The 16,009-nt window shown below is 41.1% G+C and overlaps 1 long non-coding RNA gene across 2 annotated transcripts; it reads right to left on the bottom strand.

Moving 5' to 3' along the window:
- Positions 1–1,818: 1,818 nt before the first annotated feature.
- LOC141124034 (uncharacterized) lies at positions 1,819–10,193 on the bottom strand. 2 transcript variants are annotated; one of them, XR_012240772.1, is made up of 2 exons: positions 9,535–10,193; positions 1,819–3,687 (listed from the first exon to the last, which is right to left on the bottom strand). It is a non-coding gene; the product is annotated as an uncharacterized lncRNA (long non-coding RNA). The 2 variants fall into 2 exon arrangements; XR_012240773.1 differs by lacking the exon at positions 9,535–10,193 and adding an exon at positions 5,475–7,596.
- Positions 10,194–16,009: the final 5,816 nt, after the last annotated feature.

Below are 16,009 nucleotides of genomic sequence, written 5' to 3'. Positions count from 1 at the left end.
CAGCTACCATTTTAGGACCAAGTTCTTCCTGTTCCCTTCACACCTCCTTTTGAAGTGACATTATTATGCTACCAAATGGTCAGAGAAGAGGCTTTTTACTCCAGATACAATTCCACAGCTGGGTATGATGTCTCTGTTTGATTCTAAACATGTTCTGAAACTATAGTTATTGAAAGATCACTGTAAGTCACATTAATAATAAAGTCTCTATCCTTTTCAGGGCTTAAATTTCCACATGAGTTCCCCCCTGAAGTTCATTCTTGAGCTTATGCCCTCCCTCAATGATTTTGTACCCAGGGCCGGTGCTACCACTAGGCAGCCGCCTAGGGCGCCCTGTTGTCTAGAGCTCCCGGCCACTGGTGTTACTTCTGATGTGATTCTACATTTGAACGCAGCAATGATGCTGTGGAGTCCACTACAGAGTTTGACCTCCTTAGACTGCCTGTGCCTAACTATGAAGGTCGAAGTGCTCTATTCTCTTCAGGAATTGCAGTTGGCATTGGCTGTTCTCTTTGGACTCTTGAATAAAAAACTGACTAGTTCAGTTTTTATTAATGTATTCTAATCCAATCTAATATGTATTTTGTGCAGAGGGCTAAATGTTAAACTTGAGGGTTTAAGCAAGAGAGGGCAAGAGTAAGCGAGGGAGGGGCGAGAGAGAGAAAAGGGGAGAAGGAGAGGGTGAGAGAGATGGGGCAAGTTAAAAAGAGAGCGAGAGAGAGATGTGACAGCGTGTCAGGCTGAGAGGGACGTGAAAAACTGTGGACCTAAAAATCCCTTACAGGCACTCGCCCCATCCCCTTTATATTACCCATTACCCCCCCTTATATAAACTCAACTGCTTTGGCAATGCTCTAAATGTATTTGGTCCTGCCAGTAAAGCTTAATTGAATTGAGAAGGTGAAAGAGAGAAGGTGAGAGCAGGGCCGGTGCTACCAATAGGCAAACTAGGCAGGCGCCTAGGGCACCCGGCCACTGGTGTTCCTTCTCTCTTCTCTCTGCAGAAAGCAACTAAGTCTCAGCATCAGCAGACAGCCACCTGTTCTGTTATGTTAATCTTGGGTTTTGTTGTTGTTAATCCCTCCCACTAAGTTTTTTTTAGCGACAATCACTAAAGTCTTACGTATTCACTAGATCCCACATAAGTGGAAATATCCGGCGACTCTCTCTGTCACCTACAATGGGGTCACTACCCGACTCAATACGCTGGAGGAAGGTCTGCGGGCTCTTTATCAATGGAACATCTTCCCTGATCCTACGCCATCAGACCCTCATCAGGCTCATCCTGGCACCCTACATCTGGATTGCCAAGTAGTCTCCCATAAGTGGTCTTCCAAAAATAATGCTTTTGGAGGTTCCTGAGCAGTTTTCAACTTGTCAACACCAATCTGGCCCACCCTTCTACATTGGTTACCCTGTTTTCTGTTATTATGCAGTCCCTTTGCTTCCGTGCACTGTCCCTGATATGGATCAGTTTTTAAATTTTGATTCCCTTTGTTGTTCCATGGCTCCTAGTCTTCATTAGTTTCATGCTTTCCAGTGCATCTTTGGCTCACCATCATACAGTCTTGACCCTTGTGTTTCTACCCATTGAACTCCTGAGGTCTGCTACAACCTGGAATATGGCTCCACTATGCTTTGTTTTTATTATGCTGCTGAAATGTATGTCTCTTAACACCAAGGGGAAGAAATCAGGGGTCCTCTTGGCCATTGAGAAGTCAGTCTCCTTCCACCTTAAGAGCTCTCTTATGGACGATGAGGGTAGATGCATCATGTAAAGTTGAACCTTGAAATAAAGGACATCAACGCCAATAGAGCTGCATTCGTCTCATATAGGTTTACTTAAGAATATACACTGTACAGCGGACCATCCTTCTGAGTCAGGAGTGGTCCCGATTACAAAATGATTTCAGATATTTATAGAGAAGGGTTATACAGTAATCTTATGGCGGGCACAAGCCCAAAGTTACACATCACAAGTACGTATTTCATTAAATATTTCAACACAGTTCTTGGCCAGTGTTCTGAGTTTTCTGGGTTACTTTGACCTGGCTAATTTTATCTGTCAAGTTATTTTGACAGAAAGAAAGAATAATTATTTGGAAAAAGTTAAGTTGACTTTTGGACAGGGACTTTCTACGTCAACATCTTTCCTTATCTCATCTTCTCCGAGAATTGTTGTCAGATCATTGGGAGAACATTTTAACATCTGCTGGCCAACCACATGTGTTGCAATACCAAAGAATTCAGAAACAGAAAAAAACTAATTAAGTGAAAAATACAATTTCATATTGAAGAGGAACTCTGGATAAGTAAAAGATATGGTTCCTATATTTCCTATATCTTCACAGCCCCTCCTGTGTTTAGAATTCTTTCGGTATCCCTTTTAAGTTTCTTCTGTATCTTTAGGTTGATCTTCAGGTATACGGATCACCATCTCATGAGCAGTTATGACTCGAGACCTTAAGGGCTCAGAAGAACCAATATTAGTACCAGCACGTGTGATTATTTTCAAACAACATTTAAATAACATTTATACCTAATTCCTACAATGTATAAAATACCATGTAAAATTCCAGAAAACCATCCTACAATACCGGAAAACCAGTTGAGAGGATTGAGCCAGGAAAGCCAGCTTTCCCAACTACCTTCAACCCAAGTAGTTTCGGTATATTCTTTGTGAAATTTAACCTTCATTTGTTGTACCTTTTCTACATGCGAAATGATGGCATCTTCAGTCTTAGTATCATTTCCGATGTAGTTACAACAAGTAGTTCCCACTATGGCGCATATTCCTCCTTGACTGGCCGTGAGATAATCCAGCACCAGCCGGGGCTGCAAAACCTCTTTTTTTATCATCTTTAATTCTATAGCAAGGGCTATAAAGTTTCTATCATACAAGGCAGTAATGTTATCCATCAGGTCTGCCAAATCAATGATGAAACTGAAAGCCTTTTTAATACAACATCTATTTACCCAAAGAATAGAAAACAATGGTTTAATCTCTCTGTCATGTGATTCAACATTTGTAAAATTATCATCTGACTTAGGATAAAATGTAGGCCTATCAGGAGAATTGTCATTTTTCTCATTAATCTCGGAGTCTTCTTCTTCCTCTTTTCCTCCTGGGATTTCATCTTCTCCTGGAGCTGACTGATCAGTGAGGTTCCTTTTAACAAGGTGCACAAAGTCTTTTTTAAGAAAGTGTATAGGTATTTTGTGGAGCTGTGTTTCTTGAAAGTCATTATCCTCCATATACCAAGTAGCAGGTATGACTCTATCAAAGTAAAAGTTAATGCAGACAGCCGGTTTTCTCAATGGAGCATTTGTGAATAGTAGAAGTGAAATAGCTCTGTCAATCATTGTTCTACTGACTTCACCAAAGTGTACACTGTCCTCCATTTTAGCTAAAGTGCTAGGTATTCCTAACAAAGAGGAGAAAGTCTTATGAGAAATAGGTGCATGTGTGCATATCCAGCAGTTAGTGATATTCAGCTTCTTGGCATCTTGCATCTGAAACCGGTTCAAGTTGTGACATTTCTTCCATTACAGTAGCATTAAAAAGAAAAGTGTCTTGTATCTTACCCTTTTCTTCCTTGTATGTCCATTCATATGCCATGACTGTAATCCATACCATCACTCCACCGTAGAGGATAACACTCCAGAGCTTCGCATTCATCTTAGGCCCTAGGAGATTCATTCTGCAGTCTTCTTGCTCACGCACGAGTCAGTGGAGGAAACCTGGAAGGTAAAGGTACAGAAAAATTCTTGCCAGCAGCAGACCGGCTTATATTCTCTTTTGGAACCAAAGACTTCTTACAGTGTGAACCATGCACTCAATACTTATAGTCTTTCAGCTTCACTGCAGTAGGAGATACAAGAATGACCTGAAATGGTCCTTTCCACTTAGGAGACAAAGTAATTCGGGGTGTGTGATTCTTGATATACACCCAATCTCCTGCCTTTAGTCCATGAGTTCCTTCACTTGTGTCCACAGGTTGTCCTGCTTTCGCTCTGGAAAAAGTATCAGAAAACACATTTTGCCAATTTGCAATGTCCATTCATTAAAGTCACTGTCTCTGGCTGCACAAGGGATAAATGTAGTCTCCTGGGCGGTCGCCCAAAAAATATGTCAAAAGGTGACAGTCCATGTTTCTTTTTAGGGATAGTCCTAATGGTTGTCAAGGCTATAGGTAACGCTTCTACCCATGTGCTTTGTCCATTAGCAGTTATTTTGGCAAAATACCTCTTCAGGGTTTGATTGCTGCATTCCACCAGGCCACTAGCCTGAGGTCTGTAAGGAGTATGCAATTGCTGTTTCATACCCAAAATACTCACTACTTCTGCCATGAGTTTATTATCAAAATGTGTACCTCTATCTGAGGAAATTATTGACCCTATACCAAACCTTGGGATCAATTCCCTCGACATTTTACCACAGTTCTGGCATAATTTTTGGACGTGGGCCAAGCCTCTGGCCAGTTCAAAAATTGATAAATACAAAAATACTTAAATCGACCACAAGGGGGCATATCCGAGAAGTCAATTTGCACAATTTGAAATGGCTCCTCAGTATGCGGAATATGCTTCATGGGAGTGGGCACTGACTTTCCTATGTTATGCATTTGACATATAGAACATTCAGTAACTTTTTTAGCAGCATATGCAGAAAAACCTGGAGCCCACCAATCTCGGGCTACCACCCGACACATCCCTCCTGTTGAGACATGGCAAGGCCCATGGCTCAAAGCAAACAAAGAAGGAAACAATATCGGAGGAGCAACCAGTCTATATTTTGATTTCCATATACCATCTGCTCCACAAACAGCTCCCTTTGTGTTCCAAAAGGACGTATGAGGCGAGCTTGCCTGTAGAGCTGATAAAATATTCAGATCCACTTGAAGATCTGTGAGCAGGAATATTGGAAGTGCTGTAGTTGGCTCATAAGAATGTATAGCATCTTTAGCATACCTATCAGCCAAAGCATTTCCAAGTGATATACTATCATCTGCTCTGGTATGTGCTTTACATTTAATTACTGCAACTTTAAGAAGCAGCTGGACCGCTGCCAATAATTTAACAATTAACTCTTTATGTTGTATAGGGGTTCCTGCTGCTGCCAGATAATCCCTCTCTTGACAGAATTGTGCAAAACTATGCATTATGCCTACAGCAAAGGCTGAGTCACTATAAATATTTACAATAGCCCCTTTTGCTTGGGGTTAATAAATTGCTGGCATATGGAGCAAATCGAAAGTTTCCCTTTACTTCAAGTATGTTTTACTCCTATTCTTTCAGTAGATAAAACTATAGTTACTCCTATATTTATTACTATACCTCTGTCTAGCAGACAATCAGGGGAGTTATGGCAATAAAATAAAAGAACATTTATGACACTGACCTCCCATTCTTGCTTATAGAGGTTCAGTAACTTTGGCAGTAATTACATCATTATTTACCCCGACCAAAATTACCTGCTGATTCGAAGTGGAAAAATTGGCATCACATATATTTAACAAACTCTTTGAATCGCCTTTATCTATTAAACACAGAATAGACAAACCATTAACTGACACATCAATCATTGGTTCTATATTTTGTCCCAAATTCAAGACAGCAAGTTCAGGGAAGGAATGAAATTTTCATTATAATCAAATCAGCACACTCCACTATCTGCTGAACTTGAGCCCCCATTATTGGGGCATTTCTAACATACATCTTCATTCTGCTAGACTTAGCTCATCTTTACCTTCTAATTTGAACAGCTAAGACCTATAATTGTAGAATATTGAGGTAAAAACTATCTACAATATCCCACTATTTCAAGGAATGCTCTCAACTGGGCATTCGTTGCTTTGCAATTACCTTTTTCCTTTTATCTGTCAAATGTTTGATACCTTGGGAGACATAGTGGCCCAGGTATTGTACTTTTAATTTAACCCATTGTACTTTTGCAGCATTTACTCTTTGTCCTATACTGGCTAAAAAAATTCATTAAAGAGATAGAATCCTCAGTACAAGTCTGTTCATCAGAGGATGCTAGCAAAAGATCATCCACATATTGTATTAATACTGATCTCATGGGTGGATGCCACTCATTTAATTTATCCTTGAGCGCCTGAGAAAAGCAACTGGGGGAATCATGATATCCCATTGGCAATCTAGTCCAGGTAAGTTGCTTTTTCTCAAACGTGAAGGCTAGCAACCATTGCTCATCAGGATGAACAGGAACGCTAAAGAAGGCTGAGGCAAGGTCAATTACAGTAAAGTGAGTTGCTGAAGGAGGTATTGTTGCAAGTATCCTCTCCTGCTTTTATAGGTTTGGGAACTGTATAAATAGGAGTATTAGTTGAACTCCTACAAGGAGTAAGAACACCCTCCTGTAGTAACTTCCCTATTACTGGTTTAATACCTTCAACTGATTCAGGAGCTAAGGGGTATTGAGGTAGTCTAGGTACTGGTAGAGCAACTTTTATAAGACCAGGAGTGTGTGCTCCTGTTACCCAAATGGAAGGGTTAATTTTTTATTTGGCCTTTTCTGGAATTCCTCCCTCCATATCAGCTACTAATAAAGGCATGAACAACAAGTCAGTTGCTTCTTCTTTTAACCTATGCGGTATGTCAATGACAGTTTTACCCGAAGATAATGCAATTGTTACCCCCATTTTAGAAAGTAGATCTCTTCCTAATAAATTACAGGGGGAATGTGGAGACAATAGAAATTAATGTTCTGTTGAATGCTCTCCCAATGTCACCGGTACAGATTGTGTAAATCTTGCAGAAATTATATTATTACTTACTCCCACCAACGAAACTCTTTCATTGGAAAGTGGTAAGTTAGGATCAAAGACATTTAAAAGAGACCGTGAAGCCCCTGTGTCTATGAGTCCACACAAATCAATACCGTTTACATTTATTTCAACCATTGGCTCATCAACAGAATCAACTTCAATTACACTTAAAGCTTGATAAAATATGTCATCTATATTGTCACCACATCCCAGGTTATCCTAGCGCTCCCTACAGTCCTTGGCTATATGCCCACTCAATCCACACTTGTAACAAGCGGGGAGGGCACGAGGCTGCAGGGTTGGGAGCCTTAGTGTATTTAGGATGATTTGTTGGTATCGGGACTGAATTCTAGGGTAAATGCGCGGTCCCTCATTTTGTCTCCAATTTCCACGTCTTTGCCGTGGCGTCCCATAATTAGAGATATATATCACTCCCGAAGGTGGGATAGGGGGGGGTATGCTGCTGGTACACCCTTAGGTGCTACCTGTACTGCAGATATTGGTACCCCCTTAGGCTCTGGGACTTTTTTCTTAACTTCTGGTAGTTGTATATTCATCATTTTTGTTTTCTCTTTTCTACCTTGTCTTTCCTTTTTTTTTTTCCAACACTTCGTAAGCTATTTGAGCAATCTCACCTAATTCAGGGGCAGGTTTCTTTCTCCATCCCACCGTACGAAGCTTTATTTCTTCCCTAATTTCAGACAACAGTTCATCCATCAATACATTCACCAGCTCTGCTCGCTTCATATCACTCTCATCATCTGGAATCCAATCAGTATGCTTTTGAATAGCATCTTTAAACCTATTCCAGATTATTAACTATTAACACATCCTCACCTTTCTTTTGCACAACATCCATTAATGCTCGCATATCTTGCAAATACATTCCATACATACACATACTTTTCTGACACTGCACAATCAAGATCCACATATCATATATGTAGCTTGTTGCGTTTTCTCTATCCACATCAACTTTTTATACCACTTCTTTTGACATCTCTCTAAGTTGGGTAGATCAACAATAATTGCCCTAATCTCATTGAGTTTCCAGGGGACATAAACTTTTCCTAATCTTGCGGTGTAATTACCCTGGTCATCTTCCTCCCCCGGTAAAACTACCTCTCTCAAGGGGATTTGTCCAAATGGTTCTAATTTGGATTTAAAATACTCTTTTGTCCTTAGACTATATTCTGGGGTGTGCTGGGGTAGTAATCCCAACCGTTTTACCTGTTGCCTAGTTAACACAGGCAAGGCATGATCTCTAGAACTCCCTACTGGAGGAAAATTAGTATCCAATTTACCTAATTTATTAAATCTTGCTAAAGCTTCTGCTCTTGCTGGAGTATACTGCCACAGTTCCCCATCTTTTTCAAATGTCATTGTATTATCTACATCATAGAATGATTGTTCTCTACGGTAATGTATACTGTTTATTAACAAGTTTACCTATGAGTCTACACTGTGGAGTTTCTGTCATAATACTTGGAGTGGTCTGCTGTATCCCCATTAGCTTACTACCCTCCTGTAGTTTCCACTTGCTATACCATAGGTGCAGATGCTCCTAATAATTCCCTTCTTATTGAGCCATAAGGGGAAACCCAAGCATTGGGTATTTTATTCTCATCTTCTACATGTAAAGCAGCTTTCTCTGAGCACATTTTATAGGGGGGTGGTTTTTTTACATTTTTCCTAGATAACTCTTCCCAGGCTGCTAAACATTCAATCCCCCCACAATCAGACCTTTTTTTCTTAAAAAAAACAAATTAAACAATGCATCAATTGTAGGCGTATCCAAAGACCCTTCTGGCGGCCACCATTTAGATGGGTATTTTTTATACTCCTTTCTTGTTAGTTTACACCATTTTACATGATGTTTCAGGGCATCTGGGTCTCCACTCACCATCATTTTGATGATAGGAGCACTTGGTTGCAATTTAACAATACTTAGCCCTGTTGCTTTTGCTATTTTCAATAACCTTTTTTTTTCCTTTTTTGTTAACCCAAATGTATTCATGACAGGTAAAACATTTTTTTTCAAGCAAATTTCCCATATTTATCACAATTTCTCATTAGTCTCTTTAGAAATGACAATAATTTGGAACTCCGGGACTGAGAGCTCCACCGTTTAACATTATGGTATGTGTACCAGCAGCCCAGTACTAAGTTGAGATATCTCGCTCGTTCTACTCTCAGAAGGACGTCTCCTTTCTGAGTGGTAATTGGCTAGTCCCTATCTAGACTCCCTACTCCAGAGAACACACAGCAGGTCATTCACCCATTTGTGGATATCCGCTGAAGGCAATACCTATCCGCCTTAGGACCACAAACGTTCAAAAAACAAAATTCACCCATTTGTGGATATCCGCTGAAGGCAATACCAATCTGCCTTAGGACCACAAACGTTTATACACACAAAAAAAATTCAACACACCACCAATTTCTACTCACTATTCAGAAATTGTGGTACCTGCACTTATACATCCCTTCATAAAATATATATATATATTGTCATTTCTGGAGACAAGGAGAAAAAGGCAAGCGCTTAAAATGATCATTCCTTAGCATGCTTTAAATTATAATAGGTACCTTTAACATTCTTTAGTAACCATACAGAGACAAGTATGCAGGCAAAATCAAAATAGGAAACGTGTTACCTTCTGTGGCTGCACTCCCCCAACCGACCCCTCCACACCGCACAGAAAAGACAGTATTTATCATGAGAAAATAAAAGTTTTCTCACCTGAGGCCTCATTGCTGCTGTCTGTCCTGGAGAAGGTGGAGAGCCGGTGGTGGAGATGCAAACAAGAAGAAACATCAGGGGTCACCAAATGTAAAGTTGAACCTTGAAATAAAGGACATCAACGCCAATAGAGCTGCATTCGTCTCATATAGGTTTACTTAAGAATATACACTGTACAGCGGACCATCCTTCTGAGTCAGGAGTGGTCCCGATTACAAAATGATTTCAGATATTTATAGAGAAGGGTTATACAGTAATCTTATGGCGGGCACAAGCCCAAAGTTACACATCACAAGTACGTATTTCATTAAATATTTCAACACAGTTCTTGGCCAGTGTTCTGAGTTTTCTGGGTTACTTTGACCTGGCTAATTTCAACTGTCAAGTTATTTTGACAGAAAGAAAGAATAATTATTTGGAAAAAGTTAAGTTGACTTTTGGACAGGGACTTTCTACGTCAACATCTTTCCTGTCACATCTTTTCCGAGAATTGTTGTCAGATCATTGGCAGAACATTTTAACATCTGCTGGCCAACCACATGTGTTGCAATACCAAAGAATTCAGAAACAGAAAAAAACAAATTAAGTGAAAAATACAATTTCATATTGAAGAGGAACTCTGGATAAGTAAAAGATATGGTTCCTATATTTCCTATATTTTCACACTAACTGGTGACTTGAACTCCAAACCGTACATCATCGTATCTGTGTATGCACCCAATTCTCATTAGCTGCGCTTCATCTGAAGGCTTTTCAAGTTAATTTCTTCTATTAACTATGGTCAATTACTGATGTGTAGGGACTTCAATCTGAAAGTCGATCCTCATCTGGACACAAGCTCCCCCTCCTCAGGGAGATCTGTGTTCCTGCGACATTCGGAAGGGGTGTATGATGTCTGGAGGTTTCAACATGCTAGCGAACAAGACTACACATTCTTCTCCTCCAGACATCATTCATACTCATGCATTGATCTATTTGTTACTAACCAGTGGCTCCTTCAGAGGATCTCCTCATCCTCTATCCACAACATTACCTGGTCGGACCATGCGGCCATGTTCATTTCTATAGAGGATCAGGATTCCCCCTCCAGGACACCCATGTAGTGCTGAAATGTTAAGCTGTTACAACATGATGGTGTCTCTAAGGTAATCTCCCAGCATCTCCAGGACTTTTTTTCCATCAACGCACACTCAGTATCTGACCCTTATGGAATGCCCATAAGGCCTACATCCGAGGAATCTGTATCTAACAAGGGTCTAGACTCTAAACTGCCTTATTTTCTCTCAGAAATTCATACTTTATAATCTAGTAACAAATCCTCTCCCTGCCACACCACTTCATCTACCCTCATTAGACTTAATTTAGCGGATCAGTATGACCGACACCTTAGATCCCTAAACTAAATCACTACACTAATGCCAATAAGGCTGGGAAATATTTGGCCAACTAATTGAAAATTGCTCAGGCTAAATCTATGATCCCCTATTTAATTCATCCTACACTCAAATCCCAAATCATGAACCCGCAGGATATAGCGAACAAATTTGCTAATTATTCCAGTGCCCTTTACAGGATACACTGGCTTTATATGACCGAGGTCCTAGAGAAATTTGGTTTCCAAGGCAACATCCTATCTGCAATTATGGCATTATACTCCACACCCTCATCCCAAGTGAATGCATATGGCCTACTATCCAAACCCTTTAATATAACAAACAGAACTAGACTTTATCCCTGTCCATTTTTAATTTTATGATCGAGCCCTTAGCTGAATCGATCCGCTCCAACCCAAATACATCCACAACTCTGCCCACAAGATAAATCTTTTTGTAGATGACATTATCCTCCTGGTGACAAATCCAGAGTCCTCCCCCCACATATTTTCCAAGCCTTTACACAATCTAGCCAAATTTCATACTATAAAATGAATGCTACCAAATCATTTATCTTAGACCTAGGAGTCCGAGCCTCAACCAAAGCTACGCTTCAGAACCAATTCCTCTTCACTTGGAGCTCGGAAGGGATCCCATACTTCAACATTACCCTTACTGCTTCTCTTTCTTCTCTAGCAGCTGCCAACTTCAAGCCCCTAATCCCTAAATTGAGCAGGGATTTACAACAAATGACCCAATTTGAGCTTTCTTGGTGTCGTAGGCTTGCAGCACTTAAAGTGGTTGTAAACCCCCCATTGCCACTTTTATATAGGTAAATATATATAGGTACTATAGGTAAAACTAGAATAAGGCTTACCTATAGGTAGTGGAAATATCTTCTAAACATGTGCTGTTTAGGAGGTATTTCCTATACACTGCACTGATGATGTCATTGGCGCATGCGCTGTGAAGAAACGGCCCTCTGTGCCATTTCTTCACTTGCAAGTGCCGTGACTGATGGCTCCCACGTGCATACACAGGAGTGACGTCACACAACTCAGGCCAGTCACAGAGCTGGAGTCCGTGGCCCCGGAAGGAAGAGGGGTGAAGACGGATGCGGCCACCAGCGGGGACAGCGCGGGCTTCGTTTGCAGGTAAATGGCACATAATGGGCTAGTATGCAATGCATACTAGCCCATTATGCTTTTACTTTGCAGGGGGGAAAAGGAAAGTAAAACCCCTTTTTCTTTTTGCTGACATGGGGTGGGCAATACCTGTACAGTATAAGCACACATTACATTACAGTACAGTACTATACATAAAGACATAAAACAGTACAGTATATAGAACGCTGGAAGGGGCATTTAGGAGAACAGAGTACAGTACATACATGTAAAACAGCAGGCCGGGAGTGGGAATGAGGCTGATGCAGAGTGATGGCATGACGTCCTGTGTGTGGGTTTGGGAGAGTGAGAGAACTGGTCGTAAGTCCGAGCGATCGCCGGTCGGGGGAGCTAGTCATAATTACGAGCGGTCGTTAAACAGGTAAGTCGTAAACGAGGAGTATCTGTATAGATGGTTCTCAGATTATACAACAAATCAGAGGTATGAACACCATAAGGGCCCATTGACAAAAAATCATATCTTTTCTCATGTGACCAAAGTGAGCTGAGATATGATTGGTTGCTGGAGCTCAGGTCACATGGTACATCCTCATTACTCTGTATAATGTAACTTTTATATCAATGGAAGATCAAACCTAACTCTGTGTCTTCTCTTCTCTTATTTTCAGTGGAAATGGAGCTCCCAGGTAAGAAGCTTCTTTATTAAAATAATTTTTTTGTTTCCATCATTCTGTAGCAAAATTGTAACTTAGAGTGCAACTCCATCCAAGGCTTTCTTATTTATTGGATGGAGTGGGGAAAGGTAAGTGTCTGTGTTCTCCCCATTACTTTCTGTCCTTGTGACACCATATCAGACTCTGACTAATTTGGTGTCACCCGGAGAGAACGTGAGGGAGAAATCACCCAGCAGGGACACAGTCAGCAATACAAAACCTTTCCTACTCCACCCAAATAAAGTATGTCAGGAGTTACACTATAAATAGGTGTTAAAGGATAAGTTCACCTTTGGAAACATGTTACATGCTCCACCTGTTTTTAGGTTCCCACTCCTGCAGCCGCTGCACCCAGTGACAGCATGCACAGAATGAGGCAGCCTGCCTGGACACATCATTCATATGCCGCGTACACACGATCGCACATTCCGACAACAAAATCCATGTTTTTTTTTCCGACGGATGTTGGCTCAAACTTGTCTAGCATGCACACGGTCACACAAAGTTGGTCGGAATTTGCAAACGTCAAGAACGCGGTGACGTACAACACGTATGACGGCACTAGAAAGAGGAAGTTCAATACCAAGTGTTCCACCCTTTGGGCTCCTTCCGCTAATCTCGTGTTAGTAGAAGTTCGGGGACAGGCGATTCACGCTTTTCTGCCTCCTGCTTTTCCGATTGTTACTGCTCTTCAGTTTGTGCTTGTGGGTTCGTATTTCTATTACATATTTGATTTTCAGTGCGTTCTTGTCCACTCGTATCTGATTTTCAGCTCCAGCCTTTGTTTTTCAGTGCTTTCTGTTAGTTCGCTCTGACCAGCCGACCGATTTGAAGCCATGAGGACCCTCACCCCGGACCAGAGGGTTTATAACTACCCTCTGGCCAGAGCCAGAAGAGTGGTGGAGAACGTTTTTGGGATAATGGCCAGCCGGTTCCGCCTATTCCTTACGCCAATCAACATGGCGGAATATAAACTTAACCATATAATCTCTGCATGCTGCATTCTACACAACTATTTAAAGAGAAATTCAATGAACTATGTGGCCTCAGTTGGGCCTGAGGCCGGACTTCAACAAGAAACCCTGACGGCGCTTGAAGCTGGCCGTCCTGGCTTGCCCCCCCAAAGTGCCCGCAAAGTAAGACAGAAGTATGTTGAGTACTTTGCTGGTAGGGGGGCCATTGATATGCCAGAAACTGTTTAAAGGGGTTGTAAAGGTTCACGTTTTTTCACCTTAATGCATCCTATGCATTAAGGTGAAAAAACATCCGACAATACCGCCCCCCCCAGCCCCCCTGTTTTACTTACCTGAGCCCCTAAATCTGCTGTGCTCGCCCCCGATGTCCTCTTTGCCGCTCAGCCTGGCCGTTGATTGGCTAGAGTGGATGGATTGAAAGCAGCGCAGCCATTGGTTTGAGCTGCTGTCAATCACATCTAATGACGCGGCACACCTGGGGGCGGGGCTGAGTGATACAGTGAGCGGCTATAGCCGCCGGCTATATTATGGGAGCGAGCCCGCAAGAACTAAACACCATGCGAGAGAGCTCGCATGAAGATGGTTAGTTCTTGCGGGGAGGAGCTGAGACAGCTGCCGAGGGACCCCATAAGACCAGGTTCGGGGCCACTCTGTGCAAAACAAGCTGCACAGTGGAGGTAAGTATAACATGTTTGTTATTTTAAAAAAAAGAAAAAAAATTCTTTTCAACCCCTTTAAAAAACATTTTATCCTAAATTTTTGAACTTAAATTGAAAGAAGATTTCCTTTGATTTACTGCCTGGGTTTCTTTTAGCTGTCTCCTAGGTTCTCCAATGGGATTTCTTTTTGGACCTTTTCTTCAATAGTGCAAATGTAATTTATTTGATACATGAGGTGACAATCTCTTCTTCAGCGAACTATTATTATGTTGTGGGTCTGATACATACACACACACCTTGCTTTTGTTGTTAATGTATGTAATGCATTACTGAGAAAAATATTCATCATTTTCAGCACCATGAATGAATTTTGTGGAGTCATGAAAGTGGAGTGATTGTGGCAAATTAGAAAGCACTGTGGGTGTTATTTACTAAAGGAAATTCCACTTTGCACTTCAAGTGCACCGCAATAGTACACTTGAAACTGCGCTGAAACTGCACTTGTAGTGCAAAGTGGATTTGCCTTCAGTAACTAACCCCCATTGTCACTGTAAAAACCAACTTACTACAAAAATTGCTATTGAGCATTGAAAGAAGAAGCCACACATTGTTGAGTAGAAAACATTTTACTCAAAGCACATTCACATGTGTGTTAGAAAAGGGTTTTGGAACAAACCAACATCTTTGGTGTATAACTTTTTTTTTTTTTCACATTGTAAATATCCTTTTTTTGGTTAAACAGGCATGTTTCAAAGCATAACATACACAACTCAGGAACTTACAAAGTTCAACTTTGATAAAGTGAAGGCAATATCAGACATTAGTATGTCCAAAATGTGTTGATATTGTCTTCATCAGATGGGGTGATGTCAAACCTGTGAAAGCCAAATTTTCAAGATGCACACAAATTGGGATTCAAACTGGGGATTTCCCTCCTGATCCCATGCCTAATGTCAACATGTGCTATCTCCCATCATGGGGAATAAATGGACGTGTTTTGGGGGTGCAACCACCTCCTCTCACCTACTAGAGCTGCGAGAAAGGGGTTGCACCCCCAAAATGCATACATTGATATCCCGTGATGGCAGATAGCACATGTTGACACACTGTGTGCATCTTCAAAATTTGGCTTTTAAAATACTTAATAAATTTGTTTTCAAAGCAAAAATTCACAATAAAACGGTACAATTTTTGTGTGTTTTATATTCTGCCTAAAACATCAATGGCATTTTTTGTTGAACATCATTGATGTTTTCCTTTATATTTTCTAAATCATGATTGCACCCCATTATCTCCCAGGGGAGGATCTGGGCACTTTCACTGGTAAAATGAGATTCTTCTTCCACAACATCCACATCACCTAAAAGAAAAAAACACACCATGTATTATAAATATGCAGCATCCATCTATTACCTGAAGCTGTGGTCTCAGACACTCACCTGTTGTGGTGACAATTTTGCCCACTTCATAAACCTCTTCCTCCTCATCCCCTACTTGTGGTGTGGGGATTTCCCCTTCTTTAGGAGTAGGGATGAGCCAAACACCCCCCGGTTCGGTTCGCACCAGAACCTGTGAACGGACCGCAAACTTTAGAACTCCATTGACGTCCATGGGACTCGAACGGTCAAAATC

Source organism: Aquarana catesbeiana, linkage group LG01 (genome assembly GCF_042186555.1).
Source record: "Aquarana catesbeiana isolate 2022-GZ linkage group LG01, ASM4218655v1, whole genome shotgun sequence".
Classification (NCBI taxonomy): domain Eukaryota; kingdom Metazoa; phylum Chordata; class Amphibia; order Anura; family Ranidae; genus Aquarana; species Aquarana catesbeiana.
The sequence above is the reverse complement of the archived record's forward strand: the minus strand, read 5'-3'. Positions and strand labels throughout refer to the sequence as shown.